Source organism: Pinus tabuliformis, chromosome 4_1 (genome assembly GCF_031772625.1).
Source record: "Pinus tabuliformis cultivar Carrire ecotype Pingquan chromosome 4_1, CPIR1, whole genome shotgun sequence".
Taxonomy (NCBI): domain Eukaryota; kingdom Viridiplantae; phylum Streptophyta; class Pinopsida; order Pinales; family Pinaceae; genus Pinus; species Pinus tabuliformis.
The window spans coordinates 123,145,833-123,167,320 of NC_142303.1; the positions used below are offsets into that span (position 1 = coordinate 123,145,833).

The following is a 21,488-nucleotide window of genomic DNA, read 5'->3' on the forward strand; positions in this document are numbered from 1 at the left end:
GTGGGTTGACCTCTTGGTCTTAATGCATGAGGTCAATGTCTTGCTCTAAATATTGTTGCTCCATGTATGTATCCATCTGCTCAAGTGCTTGTTCAATATCTTGAGCAAAGTCCTACTCCTATGGTTGCTGACCTTGCCTGCTTGGTGCTAGCTGTTCGAATGAGTCGACTACCTGTATGGGCACAGTTTCATCTGTTTGTACACATTGGGCCCCTATTGTACCTGTTCCTACTGCGGTTCCTTCTCCTGTCTACACAACTCCTGTTCCTTCCAGAGTTTCTCCTTCAACTCATGCAACTCCTCCTATGTTTCCTCCATTCTCTGTTTTTCTCTCTGCCTTTGTGTGTTCCTCTTGTCACATTGTTGCATCTTTGCCTCTATTTCCAAAGTTGCTTTCTGCACAATTGGGTTTACTCAGAACTTGCAGCTTTGTTCCTCCTCCATATTGTCGACAATCTTCCTCTTGCCTTTATCGCGTGCTGGTATGTTTACTTCTACTACTGTTGATGCTCTCCAGGATGTTGCTTCGCTAACCATTACACAACGATGCCGACCGATCCATTGGGCTTGGAGAAGTTGTAACAATATCTCCATGGGTCTTCCTCCCCCCAATGACATGCCCCGTGGATAACTAAAACTATACTCTCGTGCAGTGATCTTTTATAAAACAATGTGGGTCATACGGATTGTAGCTTCGGGCATCGAATGGATATTTCTTGATCTCCTCTGCTTCGACATATTCATGCTTGAAATTTCGTATCTCGTATAACCCGATCCACAACAGAAGAGCGAGCCAAGGTGCCTTTTTCTTCCAATGCAGCCTAGATGATAGTCTTGCTGAGATGTGGTATGATACTTCTTGCATGACGAGCTTGTCCAAGGAAAAATTCGGTAGAACATGCGGAGGCTTCTCCACGTTGTACATCTGTATGAAGGTGTCAGACGATGAGGCATACCAATTTGATATATTGATTATTGCCTCCATGGTTGCCATTGACATGCAGGCTAGATCCTGTTCAAATATCATCTTGTACACTGGGGTGACAAAATGATCTGACAACTGTGTGATAACTCCTCTGAAGCTACATTCAAATAAAATTTTATAATATTAAGTGTTCACAGAGGTCTCCACCAATGTCCATGCTTGCTTCAAGCCCAGGAACTCTTGACGGGCACGGGTTAAATCTAAGATGTAAGCGGACATGTAGATTTCTTATTGCTGACCTTTACGCGACCATCGAGCTCTTGTTACCTGTTCCTTCAGCCTGTGAGTAAACATGTTGGACCAGTTGCATGCTTTGCCTTCACTAGCCAATTGGTGCAACGCGATCACCCAACTCTGGAGGAAGGTCTCTGTGATCTCTTAGCCCTATAGACAACATGAAAAGATTACCAAGTATTGATATGACTTTTGCAATATCTTCATCTTGTAAATTTGGTTGGGTGTCATCCTGAATTTGGCCAGCTCCTTTACCCAGTTTTTCAAGATATCTTTGGAGTTGGCATTGCTGCTGGATATGCTGAAGGGTGTTTCCATGGTGACTACGAGCTTTGAAATATGGTACATCTGTTCATAATCTTGTGCCTTGAAGGTATCAATCTCTGTCCCGCTGACACTACTCAATGTCATTGTCTCAGGATCGGTATGCGAGACGCTCCAATGTATCATGTCCGCATATGGGAACATGTGGCACCTACATGCAATCCGATACAAACTAGACTTGTGGATGTTCACATAGACTTGCTGGTCTTCGAGGTCTTCCCCAAATGTGCTACAAATGAGTCATTGACCTCTTTCCATTTCAGCTTGATGTGCTTGTCTACAATCAACTTGGTGTCTTCATAGATTGGCATACTTGTAGACACTCACTCAACTGCTGCTCCTGTTGCACTTCCGTCACTGTCCTTTGACCCTACACTTTGGGAGGCAATTGATCCTAAACTGCTGATAGGTAGATGAACATGTGCTAGATCTAGAGACATGGTGACATGCATGGAAAGAAATATGTCAGCTAAAACCAAAGAAAACTTGAGGAATGACATGCAACATACTTGGGGATTGACTGGCAAGGATTGCACAATTTTTCCTGGGAGGCTAGGAGATTGGCCGCCAGAACCACGCAAAAGATTGTCTGGGCTCCTAGGAGACTGGCTGGCTGTTGGAATTGCGCAATGCGTAATCCAGACTGGCCTGCTGGCTGCTGGGATTGTGCAATGCACAATTCCAATTGGCAAGGGTTGTAGGCCTAGTGACTGCATTGCACAATTTTCTGGGCTAGCAGTCACTACCTCTCAGAATTGCACAATGCAAGACTGGAGGATAGTCATTGGGAAAAAATGCACATTTTCTGGTAGGAAGGCAAAGCCTTCCCTCTTAGGATTGCACAATGCTATCTTGGTGAGGCAGAGTTCGGGCCAAGGCTTCCTAGACCCGCCAATGGGAAACTGAAAGTAGATGTGAATGTGAATTCATGGTGATACTGAGTGTAAGTAGGAGTGAATGATCATGCATGCAAATAGTGAATGCAAGATTCAGAAAATGGAACAACATGCATGTGTGTGAAGCGAGTCACCGAATTGGCGATTGTTTGTGCAAAACAATGTCATGCATGCGACAATAGTGAGATGTTAACAAAAACTGAAACGGTGTTAGTAAAAGCTAATATGCATGCAAATGACAACAAGCATTCATAGAAATCAAGCAGATAGCACTCACACAAGCCAAAACTCAAAAAGTGACAGAAATGCTGCAAAAGACAAGTTAAGCAGACTTACTTGGAAATAGCTAAGTTAGATGTGTTGAAGACTCTTGGATGTGTTGTGGGATGTCAAAGCTCCAAGATCGATGTGAAGAAGTGAGCTCTGAAGCATAAAATAAATAATTTTGATGCTCTTGACGCACATGCCACAAATCTAGGAAAATGTGACACTTGGAGGAAAGATTCTAAAACGATCTTTGCATGTAACCTCCAACTACTAAAAACAACTCCCTAAAATCTAGGGATGTTTTTTGCATGTTGCTTTTTCCTATTTCATTAAAAGTATCCCATGCATTCAAGTCAAGTTTTCTCAGTCCCCGGTGGAACCAGTTAACCCGATGGCACATGCAACAAATTTCCTGACTGAGGGAAAATTTTGCGCAGTTTTTGTTAGGAAGTTGGGCTGGCTTCCTAGAATGATTACACAATTTCTGGGCTAACTAGCTGACTGCTACCTAGGATTGCACACTTTCTGGGCTGAGCAATCCCGCTGGGTTAGATTGCGTAGTTTTTCTAGGGAATGTTGACAGGAAGAATTGCACGATTCCTGAGGCCAATAGGCTTCTAGTCAGGATTGCACAATTTCTCGAGGGAAGGCTAGTTCCCCTCTATAATTGTGCAATTTCTTAAGGGAGCTGATCAGCTTGCAGCTGGACCAAGTCTGTGGAAGTAGCCTGTGAGGGGAATGCAACAGGCTATCATGCACATGCTGTCATGCTGCTAGAAGCTTGTTTACCTGAGAGTGCAAGACATGCTATTGAGGATGGTTGGTAGGGAGGCTAAAAAATGAAGCTAAGGCAACATTTTCGAGGGTGGTTGTAGATGCTACAACACTTAGATCATATCTTCAAAAACATAGTGAGACAAGATCTGAAATTTGGACTCGAGGATCATCGCGATTTCGGCTCAAATGGGTTTTTTTTTAGCTTCTAAAACGTTGCAATTTTTTTTTATAGCGAGATTGCCATGATGACCTATTTGGAGCAGAAAAACCCTAGAATCCAAAGCTCTGATACCAAATGTTATGAACCAACTCACAAAAATATAGAAAATATAGATCAATGACTTATAAAAAAACCTCTTCGAGGGGTCAAGCTCCTTTACATTACACAAATGAAAAATTCTTGGATGATACAAATGACTAAACCTCCTTTCTATATATAGGAGTCTAAGGGGTCACAATATAATCAAAGCTAACATAAAAATAATAATATAAGGGCACAACAATAACAATAATGGGCTTCTATGGGGCACAAAAATAACAATATGGAGATAATAGGGGCATGATAATAAAAATAAGGGCTACAATGACAAGAGTAATGTGGGAATCACTAGTATTATAGGGACATAACACAAGTATCAAGACTACTGTAAAATAAGGGTCATTAGAAAAGAAATATTTAAAATTAGACACAATGAGATGAGGAGAGTTTAGAAGAATATATCTAGAGATTTCACTATAAATTTTAAAGAAATAATCAAAATACGTTAGATCCTAAACTTTGTTCATAATTATCCTTCATGGGATTATAGATGATTGTATGGATGCAATAAATCTCATGGGAGTTGGGGATATATCCCAATTAACCTATGATGAAATATGTGAGTTATGTAGGCAATACTCATGGATCACTTCAAAATATAGGAGGGATTCTATGGAACTTGTCTCAAAGGTCACTAAACGCACAAGTGAAGGAGTCAATAGAGCCAAGATAGGGAATTTGTTAGACAATTTTATAACCGATATTTTCAATTCACTTAGTTCTTAGCTTGATACCTTTTAATATAAGAGGAAGGAGGAACTAGATGTAGCCTTAGCAATATTATTCTCTTGTTATAGAAAGAAACATCATCTATGAGAGTTTTAGTTGAATAACATAGAATTATGTGCTAGTTTTGAAGAGAATCATACAACCAAGGAGTTCCCTTTCTTTCCTAAATTAAAGGTGGTATATAAGGGACTAGGGAAGAAATTGAAAAAATCTATATTGTAACTCAAAAGAAACCATGGAAATATTAATCACCTAGTATGAAATAAGACTAATGTTTTATTCCATACTAGTACTCACCACACAATTGATATCCACCTATACCATGGCAACAATGGCTTGGCCATACTAAAAACCAACCCTAGAAATAAGGTTAGCGAGGGCCTACACTCTTTGGAAACTTACCTTCTCAAAACAACAATACCCTTCTCAACCTCATACAAAATTCCAACATCCAGTACAATGATAATTGTCATCTAGTCAACCTCCTTAAAGACCATCACAATTACCTTTCTAGTAAATACCCAACCCAAATAATAATAAGGTAGTACAACCCACATGCAATGTTGAACTTCCTTCATTTCGAACATATGCCATCTCTCTCAATGATTGTAAATACATTCACTTATGATTGGGAAAATTGGTACATGATCAAACCTTCCCCATTATCCAAGTACATGATGATGAGGAAGATCAAGCTAAACTAGATCATTGTTGGGTTGTTGGGCGCGGGATCCCCCAAGGGAAGTTTTGGGGCTTAAAGCCCGAATTTTGACTAAATCTGATGTAAAGACTCTGCATTTTGTGGGTGCAGAGTGCGAAGTTGTAAATGAGTCATAGGGTTGTCTGCCCTCATTTTTGTAATGTAATGTTGGCTTTAGAGATATAACCATGGTCTACGGACCATGGGATTGTATAAATAGAGCGAGGCTCTAAGTTGTAAAGAATGGAAGTCATGGAATGAAGGATGATGGAATAGAAGCATAACAGAAGCTCTAAGTGTAGATTTGAGTCTTTGGGTCGCATAGTAGGAGAAGGCTCTGCAGTTGAGTGTGCAAAGGCCTAGTAGTCTGTAGTTGAGTGCGCGGACCCCTGCTGTTGAGTATGCAGGGTGAGTTGAGTCTGTAACTATTGAAGCATTAATAAAGAGAGTTTCACATCAATTATGTGTATCTATTTCCTATTTTTATGCATTGAGTATATTGGGTATGAATTGCATTTTCACTATTTATATGCGCGAACTTATATGATTGTGTTGATTAAGTAAATATAAGATAAAGTATCTGTTTAAGCAAAGTTAACTAACAATTATAAGAGGATAAGTAAGATCCATGGTGTAACTTTGTGAAATAGAGTATATCGTTGTATTAGAAACGCGAAAGAACCTCAGTCCTTGGTTGGGGCTGCACGAAGGTGATTATAACAGATCGTAAAGGTATCGCAGGTCACGACAATGCTCGAATTGACCTGCACGAAGCTATTCACAGTTGGACTAAATTGACCCCTCAGACATCTCACAGGTGTGGAAACTTGGTTCTAGCATCCCCCCATACTGCTTTAGGTGAGACCTCAGTCCGCGCTCTGTAGGCTGTTACCAAATGGGCCAGTAGTGTAGGGATTTATTTGCCTAATTAACTCTAAGCTTGGGTCAGGTCCCATCAAGCCAACAAATGGTTCTGTTGTCGGGACCAAAATCTACATAGAGATGTCTGATGTCATATAATTCGAATCCAACTAAGAAGGAAATTGAAGGTTGGTTGGATAGGAGAATTCACTAATTCGCGGCGCAGGAGAACAAGAATCCGTGACTATCAAAGGAAGAGTGGCAAGACTGCTACATGTACATAGAGATCCATGAAATATTCTTCGCATCTTTCCCTACTGAGTTGTATGAGTGGATCACAAAGCTAGCAGATAGCCAAGGAGGGTGGAAGCTCGAGAGTCCTATTGTGTGGACCCCAGAGTTGGTGCACAGATTGGAAACATCGGAGGATAAGATCGCGCACACTATTGATCACTGGCTTGATCGGATTATAGGAGGATCCATTACTGAGTCCGCGGTAGATACTTCAGTCAGCTATAGTGACACAAAGAGATGCTTTCTCAAAGGACCATGAGGTAAGCACGTAAAGTCTCTAAATAGTTGGATTAAAATGCTATTGTGCGAAAAATAGATTATGGAGTTACATTGATGTTCAGGGCTACACGAAGTGGAAAAAATTACAGAAACGAAGGAAGTAAGGGACCAGAGAATAGCCCCTTGATTTCACCTCCACGAGGGGACGAGGAAGAGCTCACGAAGGTCTCTCCACAAAGTGCGATCCATTTGATAAGGCAGAGAATTCCATGCATACTACCCCCACCCACACTTCCACCAGCTTCACCACCATCAACTCCATCTTCACCCATAGCACTTGCACTGCTACCGCGATTCAATATAGCAAGCACGATAAAGTTTCGTGTGTTCAAGGGATTGGGAAATGAAGACACAGGCCAATTTTGGTTCATGGTAAAAGCTGTATGGGAAGCATAGGGAGTTATGGATGATAATATAAAGAAAGCAATGCTGGTTAGAGCCCTACAGGACCGCACGCTGACCTGGTACATTAAGCACTCGAATGATAATCTGAATGTGGGAATCGTGGAGATCCAAACTGCACTAAATAAGGAATTTAGCTGGCCGAATTCAGAAGCACAGTCGATCATTGGATTCAAAGAAATCACAATGCTACCAAACGAGACTCCTTGGGAGCTGGATTAGAGGCTGAAGTGTACGATTCGTGAAGCTAATATGAATCTGACGGCTAGACAGCACCGCGAATGGTTTGTACCATCGCTAACACCACATTTGAGGAGTGTGTTATTGCAGCAGAAGTTAACGACTGAGGAAAATGCCTTAGATATCGCGATGAGGTTGCACGAGACCCCAATGCGGGATCCTAACTTGGGAGATCAACAAATCCACACGTAGTTGAAAAACTTATGCCTTGAGATGCAGAGTCTGAAACAGGATAGGACAACTCGACCAGAAGTGCACGAAGAGGTGTGGTGCGTAAAATGCAAAGGTCAGGGTCATGACAAAGACCACTGCCTGGTGTTGACAAATTACCTCGTGGGAGGAGGACTGATGCTGTTAAGGCCGGAAGCGCAAGCAGGACCTAGCGCAGTGCCTTATTTATGGTGCGCGATTTGTTAAATAGGTGGAAAGCATGCTACAGACAACTACCATTTGCTACAGAAGTATACACAAAATTCACAACAGTTGTTCTGTAATTTTTGTAGATCGGTGGGACACGATGAGCACACTTGTAGAAGCTATGAGTTAAGGATGGATAGAAATCCCACGTACAGGGTTCAGGCCGAAACACGGCCCCTAGAACAGAGTGCAGGGATGGCGCGAACTCGATTTGAGTGGCGTGAACGAGGCCGAGGTGGAGGAGGACCTGGGAGAGGTCATGGACAAATGATATGCCACAAGTGCAGAGGGCCAGGACATTATGCCCACGATTGTATGAACACAACATGCCCATCGTGTTTGTATTGTACCTTGTTTAATCATGAGATGGAAGATTGTCCTACACTGATAGCTAGGATACGTGACAAGGGAGCACTACCACCTCCCTCGACTCAGAACATGAAGATGATGAGGTTTGAGCTTTGTGAGGAAGATCCAAATGTGAAAATTGTGCTCCAAAGTGGAATCACAATGGGAGACGATAAGGGAAAACAACTAGAAGATAGTACTTGGGTTCGCAAAGCTTCAGCGAAAGAAGCGGAGTTTGATTTGGAGCATGCTCGAGAAACCTTTATGGAAGCTAAGAAGAGCTTCGCTGATGCCTCGACTTTAGGAAGCAAAGATAAACCGGAGTCGGAGATGGACCCATCTATGCTCACGATGTTCCTGGAAACATGTATGAAGCTACTGCGTGATAGTAATGCTATAAAGGAATTACAAGAACTCATTAACAGATACGCTGGGACCACACCAAGAGAACCGCACGTAGTTCGGAAGATTGGAAAGCATAAGACTAGGACAGGGGGAGAAATGAGGTTAACCGTGCAGATTGGAGAATACGAGATGGACCAAGTAATTTTAGTTTTAGGATCAGACGCGAATGTTCTATCGAAGCAGACATGGGAGTGCATGGGGAGACCTACGCTATAGTGGTCTCCTATTTAGCTGTAAATGGTGAACCAATAGAAGATAATACCCATGGGAGATTTTAGGGAATTACTGTGGATATTGAAGGAGCGAGTGCGCTAGTAGACTTTGAAGAGATAGATATTGTTGATGACAACAATCCCTACCCCACACTCTTAGGAGTTGATTGGGCCATTGATATGAACGGGGTGATTAATCTGAAGAAGCGCAAGATGATTTTTGAGAAGAAGTCTCTATGCGTAGTTACACCCTTGGACCTTGCTGAAGGATCGCATTATACAGAGCCGCTGCGCGACTATGAAAGTGACGATGATTTGGACTATATCTACAAGATAACCGCGTGAGAGTAAGACTGGGTAAATCCCACCGCAGATAGGCACGTTTAATGGGAGCGCGAGAGCTCCTGTACTTTAGATTCTAATGAGGAGATAAAGCGATGGCAGAATTGGTTACACGAGGTAACCACATTGAATTGTAACATGATGACAAGATCACTGCACTGCGTATCAACAGAAGTGAGAGGTCTACCTACTTATGATGGGTTAAGTGAGGTAGATACTTTTTTGGATAAGTTTGAAAGGGAGGTGCCGGAGAAGCAATGTTTCCAAGCTTTGAACTGGGTACTGCACGCTACGCCCATGAGGTGGTGGGGTATGCACAAAGGGAGCTGTAATGATTGGCGTGAATGTAGGAGGATGATGGGCAAATGGTTTGGGAAGCCTAGAGTGTGATTGACAAATAAATACAAGGGGTAGGATGATCCACGCACACATTTGGCTAGGTGGATGCAAGCATATGGAAAGAAACCTACGCAGATGCGCATGAACTTCAAGCTACGAGGTATGGTCAATAAGCATGTGTTGGGGGGTAGATGTGTAGTTGGCCCTTAAGGTTGGACAGATAGTATGTGGGAGGAACAATCGAGTAGAAGGTTATCCACGTGAAAGCATCTGACAAGGTGTGTAACGTGTTGAACATGCTATGCCACACGTAGTGAAGTAATTGGGACATGCGCATACCCAGACAGACACCTTTTCAACTGGTTGATGGAGTCAAAGTCATAATGCCTATGGAGTCTATCATGTCTAGTTTGCGCATAGTAACACTCACAGGGGTAGCAGACTGCAGAGCCCTGAAAGAGGGGTTCGCACAGTTGGAAGAGCTCGAAGAAGAACGGTTGGGACTCGATGAAGAGATCCAGCAGGGTGATCTTAGGCTCCAAGAACTCATGGATGAAAGAATTCGGTTGAGGAAGAAAAGCGCCATGGGAGAAGCAGAAGTCAAGAAGCTAGAGGAAGGAATAAAGAAGGACTTTCTTGATAAAAAGACCATCGTGATAGAGCAGGATGAGATCGATTATAGTGACAGACTTGGGCAGTGCCGTAGGGAGTTTATCAGCTTGATGAATGGGAGGAGGCCATGTGGTATTAAGGGGCTCACAAATGGTGGCATGATACAGTTGGTCAAGTTAAAAGATGAACTCGTCCCAGGAAAAGTAAATGATAGTCGGTTGAAGTCGTATACAGGTGGCTCGGCCACCTGACTAGCCATGGGAATCATAGTCTTAGCACTCCAGGTAGTTGAAAGGAGGTGCAAGACTATAAACTACTCTGCCCAAGAGCTATACGATGACAGGACTGTGCGCAGGAACGAAGTGTCGCAAGGTCCGTGACAATGGAAGGGTAGATGCACTACCATGCGGGTTGGCTGGAAAGTGACCATTATAGTCACTATTCATGATGTGATACTTGGTTTGAAACCAAATGGAGCGGGTGAAGGAATTGAAGCCAAGCTTTATGGGCTAGATTTGGGAAAATCTGCCGCCAAGGGAGCATTAATGGACTGGATTTGGGGGGAATGGTCAAATTCGAATTCAAAAGGCGCTATAAATTGCAAAAGGCTGCCCCACCAACAACACTTAGCCATTTGAGAATTGAGCTGTCGTATGCCAAGAGATTTTTGACCCTAGACCTATTTGACTTGTTGGAGTTGAAGGCGTTACTTGAGCAGTTGAGAGATTTGTGGGATAGAAAGATGGCATCATCTGAAGAAGCCAAGGATATCAAAGGGATGACCGTTGAAGAGGCCGCACAGGCCATGATGATAGGATATGCCCGGAAAGTGTTGGGATAGTTGTAGAAATCCATAAATCGCCGCACATGTTGAGACCTAAGAAAGATAAGAAGCCTATGGTTCCAGTGCGCATGTCCCCTAGAAACTCGCTGCGAACTAAACTGACCATGGAAGAAAATGGGGAGGTGATTAATTTGGAATCCGAAGAGGAGGAGGAAGACCTTGAGGAAATCCTGGTAGAAGAGGAGGAGGACGAAGAAATGGAGGAGGAAATCGAGGGTGCAGACCTTCTGACCAGGCTGCCTGTGTATGTTCCTCCGCAAAAGGGGAAGGCAAGGGTGCCCAAGAACCTAGATGAGAGCAAGAGCTCTCTGCAGACTCCACTGCTCCCTTATGATATCATTTTTGAAGGAGCACACTTAGGATGGGAGCCGGTCCTAAAGTTTGAAGATTCGGATCTCGTGGACCACGAGAAATTCCCACACTTAGCGATTGCGTAACTAATGCGGCCAAGGAAAAACACAATGCCGAGAGTCATAGAGTTGGAGTTGCATAGGTGGTTTCACGGAGTAGAGAAAGCGGGGTTATTAAACCTGCTCTGGGTTTTGCATTATCATCGTGCCCCAATAACTATCTTTGTCATCAGGAAATTGCTTTGCTTGGTGCATGGTGGGTGTTTGTGGCTGGATGAGACCATCCCCCTCACAGACCACTTAATTCATAGAATTACCCGACTCCCTTGCAAGGGGGAGGATCCAGCGAGCATATCCAAGGGTAAAAGTGATGACTTGGCCATCGCGGAGGCCATGAAGAAAAAATTCAAGATGGAGAAGAAAAAGAGAGGCTACGCGATCTCCAGTATCAACAACACTACGATCCGAGTCACGATGCAGATAATACCTTGGAAGGTTATGCGAAAGTGCCACACAGATGAGGTGCCCGCCCCGGTGGTTGCACTTGTCACACAATGCATAGAGGGGGTCTAGTTTAACTGGTCGGAGTACTTGTGCAAGGAGTTCCCAGAGAATTTCCATGAGGCATAGCAACAAGGTAAGAATTTCCACTATGCATGGCTTCTACTGTCCATAGTGCTGGTGGCTTGGGAATTTCCTAAGGATAGCCACTTCCCCACAATTGCACAAGATCTTCCGGAGGCAACGAAGTACGCTTCACCGTGGGAAACCAAAGATGCACAGAGGATCCACGACAGCAAGATATTCTAGGTGTTCATGGAGATGAACATCAGAATGGGGATTAACCGCAAACCGCGGTTATCTGCCACTGTCTACAATAGTCTGCAAAGCTTCATGGAGTTCAAGGTGAACTTCCATCATGTATATATCAGGGCGTGCAAGGACCCCACGAAGAAATGGAATGAGCTCATGTACATGGCCATGGACGATGTCATATTCGCCGTGCTTGAGTCGTGGCCACTAGAGTGGTGCACTCCAGCCATCTCCGCAGTGGAAACAGAGAAGTCTGCTGCACAAAGGAAGAAGGAGGAGGAAAAACTGCGGATGGCATAGTTGGCAGAGAAGAGAATAAATGAAGTAGTAGCAGCAAAGGTGCAGGGGGCACAAGATGTTGTGAAGGCAGCAAGAATAATAGAAGGCAACAATAGAATAATAGAAGGCATCAACAAAACAACAAAAGGAAGTGGAGAAGGAGTGTGAGGGCCAGAAGTCATCTTCAACTAAAAAAGAGAAAGACACAGAGGAAGGTGGTGTAAACCCATAGACAATGTCCACACAGTTGAAGCTGCAATGCCTGAGAGAGTAGGTGGGGTCGCAGAAGAAGTCAAAAGACTCCAAGACTTCTTTCGACCTGATCACCCTCACTGAGGGGGATCTGCATGACGTAGGAGAGACGATGTGCGACATCACCATGGAGGCCCTCCAGTAGTTCGCATAGGAAAATCATATGGTATTGGGGGCCCTTCGGGCATAGATACGGGAGTTGCAGGTGTGCACTTGTCAGGCTGGTACTCTGTTGACCAGCCTCACAGTAGGCACGACCGTAGCTGAAGAAATATTGCGTGCCCGCATGACCAACACTATATTGCTGCCAAAGGGGGCACTGGTTACAGAAAATGAGGCTTACAGGCCTACGATCACTGCGCTGAAGGGAGTTGGGATCAACATGGCTGCGCTCCCTCGGGAGATGCTCTATGTTCTATAGGATGGAGTAACTACAGAACTGCGGGCTAGGGAGGGCCATGCGCTCTAGGTGATGAGTGAACAATGAATCAACATGGAATAGTTGAGCTTGCAGCGCAACGAGGTAGTGGCGCAAAACCGTAAAATTGTGCAGGTGGTTGAAGAAGCCTACCAGATGGTCCCTGAGTTGGCCATCCCATTAGAGGCACCAACAGAGGCACGCATCAGGAGGCTAGAAGGGGTGCACGAGGCGAAGGAATAGATGGCTAAGGTTCAGCTGGAGCTGAACCTTCAAATAGCTGAACTGCAGTTGAAGGCACAGCCTTCAACTCCACTAGAGGTGAGGGAACAGCGTGCTAGCACCATTACAACAGGAATAGAGGAGATCAGCAGTGCAGTGAAGGACTGCACCAAATTATTTGAAGAGTCATTCGAGGTCCTCACCACTCTGCAGGAGGACCTGAACATATAGCGCTTAGAAACATAGGCACGTGAGCTGTAGTAAAAGTATGATGACATAAAAGGGACCGCGCAAATGATGGCCCTTACACAGAGTCTCGCACGGATGCAGTAGGAAAAAGCGCTAAGGAGCAGGTAGACGCGGCGCGACATAAGGAAGCGGTTTTGAAGGCGTGCATACAACATTGGATCGATGAGGCATTCATCATTACCACCTCGATCGAAGCCAAGATCGCACAGATGCAGGGACGTAGGAGCAGATAAAAGGAAGAAGTTCAGGTACTGCAGTCTCTAAACAACGCGTCCAGGAAGTGCAGCAGGCAGCTGCTCAGTGCGCTGCCGATCTTACAGTAGTCCAGGCAGAGTTGGGTGGTCTTCGTGCGAAGATCTCTGCACCGATAGAGTGACTCGAGGGCAAGTCATGATGTTTGTGTCGGGGTCCTGTTGGGCGTGAGATCCCCCAAGTGAAGTTTTGGAGCTTAAAGCACAAATTTTGACTAAATCCGATGTAAAGACTCCACATTTTGTGGGTCCGGAGCGCAAAGTTGATAATGAGTCATAGGGTTTTTCGCCCTCATTTTTGTAATGTAATGTTGGCTTTAGAGATCTACCCATGGTCTGTGGACCCATGATTGTATAAATAGAGTGAGGCTCTAAGTTGTAAAAGAATGAAAGTCATGGAATGAAGGATGATGGAATAGAAGAATAGCTGAAGATCTAAGTGTAGAGTGAAGTCTTTGGGTCATAGAGTAGGAGAAGTCTCTGCAGCTGAGTGCGCAGAGGCCTAGTAGTCTGCAGCTGAGTGCGTGGATCCCTGCAGCTGAGTGCACAGGGTGAGTTGAGTCTGTAACTGTTGAAGCATTAATAAAGAGAGTTTCACATCAATTCTGTGTATCTATTTCCTGTTTTTATGCATTGAGTATATTGGGTATGAATTGCATTTTCACTTTTTATATGCACGAACTTATATGATTGTGTTGATTAAGTGAATATAAGATAAAGTATCTGTTTACGCGATGTTAACTAACAATTATAAGAGGATAAGTAAGATTTGCGGTGTAACTTGGGGAAATAGCGCGGATCGCTATATTAGCAATGCGAAAGCATCTAAGTCCCTGGTTGGGGCTGCGTGAAGGTATCGCAGGTCAGGATAGTGTGTGAAGTGACTTGCGCGAAGATATTCATGGTTGGACTAAATTGACCCCTCAGACATCTCAAGGGTACGAAAACTTGGTCCCAACATCCCCCCATACTGCTTCGGGTGAGGCCTCAGTCCGCGCTCCGCGGGCTGTTTCCGAAAGGGCTAGTAGTGTAGGGATTTGTTTGGCTAATTAACTTCGAACCTGGGTTAGGCCCCATGAAGCCAACATGGGTCCTTCATTTTTTTTGGACATTTTTGATCAATTTTTGCTAGATATGAGCTATGGGGATGACCCTAAAAAGGTAGAAAGAGTAGATGGAAAAACTAGATAGAAATTGGGGCCAGAAAGGAAGAAAGTGATAAGAAAAGAAAGAAAGTGGTTACCTTGGGACTAGCCAAGGCTATGGAAGAAGGATTGAGATACTAGGTTTGAAGGAATCAAAGCATAAGTGGACCAAAACACATGATTTTGTTAAAGGGATCAAGTTGGACTAGATCAAGTGAGCAAGATAAAAATAGTGGAGAAAATATATAAAAGCCTCATGGATCGATATGAAGAAAAAATAGGGAGAGTTATGTCAACATATTGTCAGAATGAGATTTGAGTCCTTCTGCATGTATTGTGAATGTAATTCAGATTGATTTTGTTTCATTTTGCCACAAACTTGTGTAGATCTTGTGCAGTTTTGCAAATATTTATTGTAACAGTTTGGATCTTGATCTAATATAATGAGAATGTTGTGGGGATTATACTTGTATGTTTTGTGTGTGAATGTTATGTTATGTATCCCCTTTTAAATTTTTTATGATGCTTGAATATGTAGTTTGTTATCTATTTGTATATGGTGTGCAGGGTTATTTACGCTTTTTGTTACTTACATAACTAATAAATAATGCATTCAATAATATGAATCCCAACACTATCTAAACTCCCCTCTTACACTTAAGAAGTCTCAACACGTCTCGGGTGAGACTTTCCTCCTTTGTGGAGGAATGAAAATGTTGGTGTTGCACTAGACTATGATGAAGTCTTTTGTTGGAAACGAATGGCCAAACCCTATGTCTTCATGATAAAAATTTCTGCCAACAAATGGTTCCATTTCCAAGCCCCATAGAACTATGAGGGGATCTAGATCATGGTGTCAAGGATTATCAAGGTTAACATTTAGGAGTGGTGGTATGAGAAGTGTGATTCATTTATCCCACAACAAGGTTAGGTGAGGTAGAAGAACTTAGATTGGGTTACGAAGGAAATCCTATTTACAAAACCTGCATGTGATCAGTACAAGATTTTATGGTTTAAACTTCTCAAGCAATTATATAATTGGTTGATTATATTGCTAATCCGAAAACACAGAATTGACTATTTGCTCAATTTCACCAAATATTAACTAAGGTTTCTTTTATGTGAATGAATGAGAGAAAATTGAGTTTTCAAGTGCCTTAAACATAAACTTGAGAACTGTAAATAAGCATGAACAATAACAAGAAAAGAAGCAAAAACAACAAACATTGATGACGGAGTTCGTCCCTCCTGGAAAACATCTCTTGGTCTGCTTCCAAGTGGGCATCTGCTGTATTAGGAATGCTCAAAATATCTCTTTACATAAAATTTAGTCATTCTGGACTGTTCACGTAGGAACCAATGGCTATTGTCAGAATGAAGGCCTCAGCCTCTTCTCTCCAATGAAACTTTCCATTCTAAGAAAGGCCCAAGGATGGCTAAGATATGCCCAAAAAGGCAATTATAGGCACAAATAAGTTACAATTCGGAAACTCACATTCTAACTCCTCCAACATTGGTGCATTGGCATATCTTTTCTAAGGCCGTGGGCATGTCCTGGGGTCAAATCCGTGGACCTCCTGGGAAATACATAAAATATGGTTGTTTTGATTTTAGGATGTCACACCATATTTAACATATGGTTGCAACCATGGTTTTTAACATAGTATATATCCCCATGGCATATGAAATATGTTGTAACAAATGTGTCAACATAGGCATATATAAGCCTGAAAGTAATGTTAGAAAATTATATATTATAGAGCAATGGAACACATAAAATATTGTAGAAATATAAACATAGAAAATGCATAAAACAAGAGAGACACAGATATACGTGGTACATCCAATTTGGGCTATGTCCACAGAGAAACAACCAGTCCTTCCTTTTATATTATCCTACAAAATGAAGAGATACAACCTACAACAGATCCGCTGCAATTCCCTCTTCACTCTCACACAATCTCCTCTCTCTTTCTCTTTCAGAATATAGATCTACATAGTTGCATTATAATTCTCTCATATATAGCGAGGGGTTTCATTCTAGGGAAAACAACCCTAAACTAAACATAACTTACACTGTCAAAATTCCGCCTAATGAATGCCCCCCCTAGACCCCCTGGCGGTGCGCATAAATGGGCGACGTTGCCGCTACATTAGGAAATGGGGTCCAATGTGGCGATACCTCTGAATAAAGAAGATAATCAAGTTCCACACCCAACATGTAATACAATAGTCGACCCGTGGATTTTGGCTATAACCAAATTTTTAACAAACTCTTCAACCATATTAATTAACATGGCGGTCTATAGAATATGCAACTAGTGGAAGATTTGTTATAACAAATGTTTAAAATAAATATTCGGTGGTGATGTCAATCTTTGACGCGTGGTATATTAAATATAAGATATAGTTTTGGCATATGTTACCACTGTGTTTTGTTTAACAAATATACCCCGTCATCTGTTGATTGCGCCTATATGTGATACCACGTATCTGTTTCCAACTATGGGGTGCCGATAATATATAATAGATTTGGGTTGGCGGGGTCATTAGATGTAGCGGGCTCTACCAACTCTACCCCCACTTTCCATATCCACAAAACTTAAATAAAAATTCATGCCATTGGTTTAATAAAGCTGTTACCACTGAAAATTCTGATGCCAAAATTGCTCACACTAGCTTGAGGACAAAGTGATTCCACAGCGCAATCATGATTTCGCAATTTCGCAATTTCGCAGCGCATCATGATTTAGGTGATTTCATGCTAATCCAAGTTCCTGAGTTCTCATGATCAAGTTTTTATGACTCCAATTTATTTATGTCGGCGTTGCTACTCTCTGCGTTGGTGGGGGTTATAGCTATTGCCTATGTTATTTTACAATGGAAAGACTATTGCAATAGTGGGGGGTAGCGGTTCTGGGAAGAGCACTGTTGTGGCCCTCATAGAACACTTTTATGATCCCAAAACTTTGCAGCTAAAGTGGTTTCGCCAGCAAATTGGGCTCGTAAAACAAGAACCTGCATAGTTGGCTACAACACTCAGGTTGGAGAACGAGGGGTTCAGCTATCTGGCGGACAAAAACAACAAATGGCATTTATCAAATAAACAATACCGAAGCTCAGGTTCTTTCAGTTTGTCTTTTTCTCCCAAGTTCTGATGATAGTTTAGTTTAAATGCATGCATGGTTTGGTGTTTTTTTCCATCGACTGAGGAAAGGGGCGCTTGGATCAGAACGAGTAGAAATTTCCAGAGGGTATAACTTGGAAAAGGTGGACTTTCATTCTAAGCATGGTAATGTTACTCGTTATGATTCTCAGAGGCCATGTACAGTCTCAGGTTCCCGGCGTGGTGATAGCAGGGGTTATGAGTCTGAAAGGCTTGGTTCAGGCTCATGGCATGGTGATGTCCAGTGGTATGAGTAAGCAAGACCAGGATCTAATTCAGGGCGCAACGATATATCAAGAGGTGACTATGCCAAAAAAGGGAACACGTTTGCCATTCATCCAATATTATATCTCTAAATTCTATAGGAGTCATGGAGTGTTTGTTGCTACACATCCAAGTCTTGTTTTGGGAATCTCGATTGCAGTTGTTCTGTTGTTGTGTATGGGGTTACTCCATTTAGAAGTTAGCAAGGCCCGCTGCATGCCACCGAATTCATTTGTCATTCATCAACCTATGGAGCAGAGAGCATCTGTCGAGCCATTACGATTCAATTCCCAACAGAAACAACAGTCTTTTCATTTGGTTTGACTATTCAGGAGTAGAATACAGATACATCAGTTGCAGGATACATATGGCTCCTTTTAGTGATGAGTATCTATGTGTTGAAATTGCAAATAAGGTTTTGTTTTGGCAACAACAAAATAATGGTTCTGCGTTTCAGGGCTATTTCTCTCCCAGCCTGTTATAGACGCTTTTGACCCAAGATTGCTTGTGGCCCCTTCTATCTCTCACACAATTGACTTTACAAAGGTCAAGGAAGAAGAGTTGTATGACATTGATATTCCCTTGAACTTTACTGCATCTGTGGGCATTCAAGTTCATGGCCTAGCATGTTGGTTTGATGTTTTATTCAATGGAAGTGCTGTACAACGATGGTTACAACATGTTCACGCAAAAGCCTCCGCAGGATTATTCGCAGCAACTCTATGACAGATACAGGGAGTCTTTTGAAGAGTACATTACTTTGATGGTACTACCTGCATTGAGGGAGAAACATGATGAGTTTATGTTGAGAGAACTTGTAAAGCGATGGGGAAATCACAAAATAATGGTTCGGTGGCTTTCACGTTTCTTTAATTACTTGGATCGTTACTTCATTGCAAGGCGTTCTCTTCCTGTACTAAATGAAGTTGGTCTCATGTGCTTCCGTGATCTGGTTTACCAAGAAATTAAGAATAATGTAAGGGATGCTGTGATTACTCTGATTGACAGGGAACGCGATGCAAAGCTAATGTTGGAGACCTGATGGTATCTTCGGCTATGCAACAACAGGATAGTAAATTACCTGGCTGTGTGCCATTGCTCATTAAAGAAAATGATGTCTCTCAGACAACACATAAATGCTCGACATCTATGGGTTCTCCTAGGAAAGTTGCAATTCCAGACATGAACATGCCTTGCAGAATTGAAGAGAACACTGAAAGGGATATTGTCTCGGCAACAAAGTCGGAAGTCATGCTTGAGCATCGGAATGAAGGAATTCCTGTAAATGCACACAGCTCTGGTAGAATATCTATTAGTAATCTACCAGCAGAAAAGGTTTATCAAGCAATTGTACATCATTCATCCAGAATGATAGGACAGAAGGTTGAAAGAATGGAGGTCTCCATGCATGGTAGAGAACAGCTTACTATTCTAGAGCCAGAAAACCCAAAAGTATGTACAATGGGTGAAAGCCATACTAAACACTTTGACTTCATGAGTGGGAAAGATTTCTCTGTTGGATCAGGCTGGAAAAGTAATGCAAGTATACATCCAACCTTTTCAGAAAATGTTTTAACTCAGGTGGGCTCTTCTCAAACATTTTCGGCAACACAGCTGCAAGGTTTATTACCTGAAGGAAGTGATATGTCTCCAGGAGATTCCATCGATTTAAGATCTGCAGGCAACACCGCTGTCACTGTGAATTTCCATCCTTCCAAGGCATATACCAGCATGGCAACTGACACTCTGGATATGAACATGATTAATGGATCAGACTTTTCTTTCAATCACATGAGCAATGAAAGAAAAGCCCAATCTGTATTTGTATCAAGTTCTTCAGCTGGAACAGTCAATTCAGCAAAGTTAATCCAGAACAAGGGTCCTCGCATTGCTAAGGTTGCCCATGTTCAGAAAAGCAGTTATGATGTTGAACTCATAGCTATTGGAGTTATGTGTCCTAACAAGCCCTGTCACAACAACCAGACAATATTTCCCAAAGGGTTTAAAAGCCGGGCGAAAGTCTACAGTGTTGTAGATCCAACATAGATGTGCTATTATGTTTCAGAAGTTCTGGATGCTTGTCATGTTGGACCTCTGTTCAAGGTTATAATGGAGGGATGCTCGATAGAAGTTTTTATACAAGATTCAGTTTACAAGTGCTGGGAACTTGTGCAAGAGAGGTTGAATCAAAAAATTATGAGACAGCGCAGCCTTGGCAAACAAAATCTTCCTGCTTTGCAGCCTCCAGGGAGCCTAAATGATCTTGATATGTTTGGGTTTACCTCACCTTTGGTCATTAAGGCCATAGAGGAACTTGTTCGTGATCACAAATGTGAAGAATATTGGTGCAGAAGGCCAAGCAATGCAAGTAAGAGACAGTATCCTGAGACGAATGATATATGTGAGAAACATTACAAAACTTTAAACTTTCAAAGCGGTGGTCAATCCAACCCTGCAGTGTTGAAGAATTTTCTGGAGGAGACCGATACACAGGGACAGTTTCATATATTTCAGGGCATTGGAAAGGATGTGGCATTAAAGATCAGCAAGTAGCTACAAACATCCATCACAGCCACCGCCAGAAAGGACCAGGTGTCAAAGAACAAAGAGAAGTCATTATGCGTGGAAGATAGAGTTAGAGTTATAATTAGTTTAAGACTCTTAAACACTACAGTTAGTTCTTGATTGTATTTATGAGTCAGTTCAATAGCAAATAGGTGTCATTAGTGGCAGTCATCGGGCTCCCCTCATGCTGGAGGAGAAAGCTCGAAGTAGTTAGAATAATTTTTCTATATATAGCTGAAACATCTATGTAATAGAGGTTGGATATTTTACAAAACAAAGGACTGTTTTGGCTTATGTAAAAAAAAACAGAGTTCAGTAATATAAGTTATATGTTTTTCTTCTCAGGATTCATAAAGCATTTCTATGTTCAAGATCTGTTATTTTACTTTGTCCTTCATGTCTTTTTTCAGTTGCTTAGATGAGTAATCACTCAGAATTCACTTATGCTGCTCTGACTTCTTGTACTCATCTATGAACTGTGGTTTTATAAGAGTTGTGTTTTGAACATTTAAATGTCACATGCCCTGACTTCTATGTAAAGGAAATATCATTATTTATTGAGGTTTGATTGACTCCATAAGCCCAATGGGAATTAGTTTAAAGTTTGTCCAGCCAGCATACTTGTTCATGTGTTTCACAAGAGTTAGCCATCTTATCATTAGTCAAAATTAATAACCTTTGAGAGAGC

The 21,488-nt window shown here is 42.4% G+C and overlaps 1 pseudogene; it reads left to right on the top strand.

Moving 5' to 3' along the window:
* Positions 1 to 18,884: 18,884 nt before the first annotated feature.
* On the top strand, positions 18,885 to 19,277 carry LOC149174505 (cullin-1 pseudogene; annotated as a pseudogene).
* The last annotated feature ends 2,211 nt before the right edge of the window (positions 19,278 to 21,488 follow it).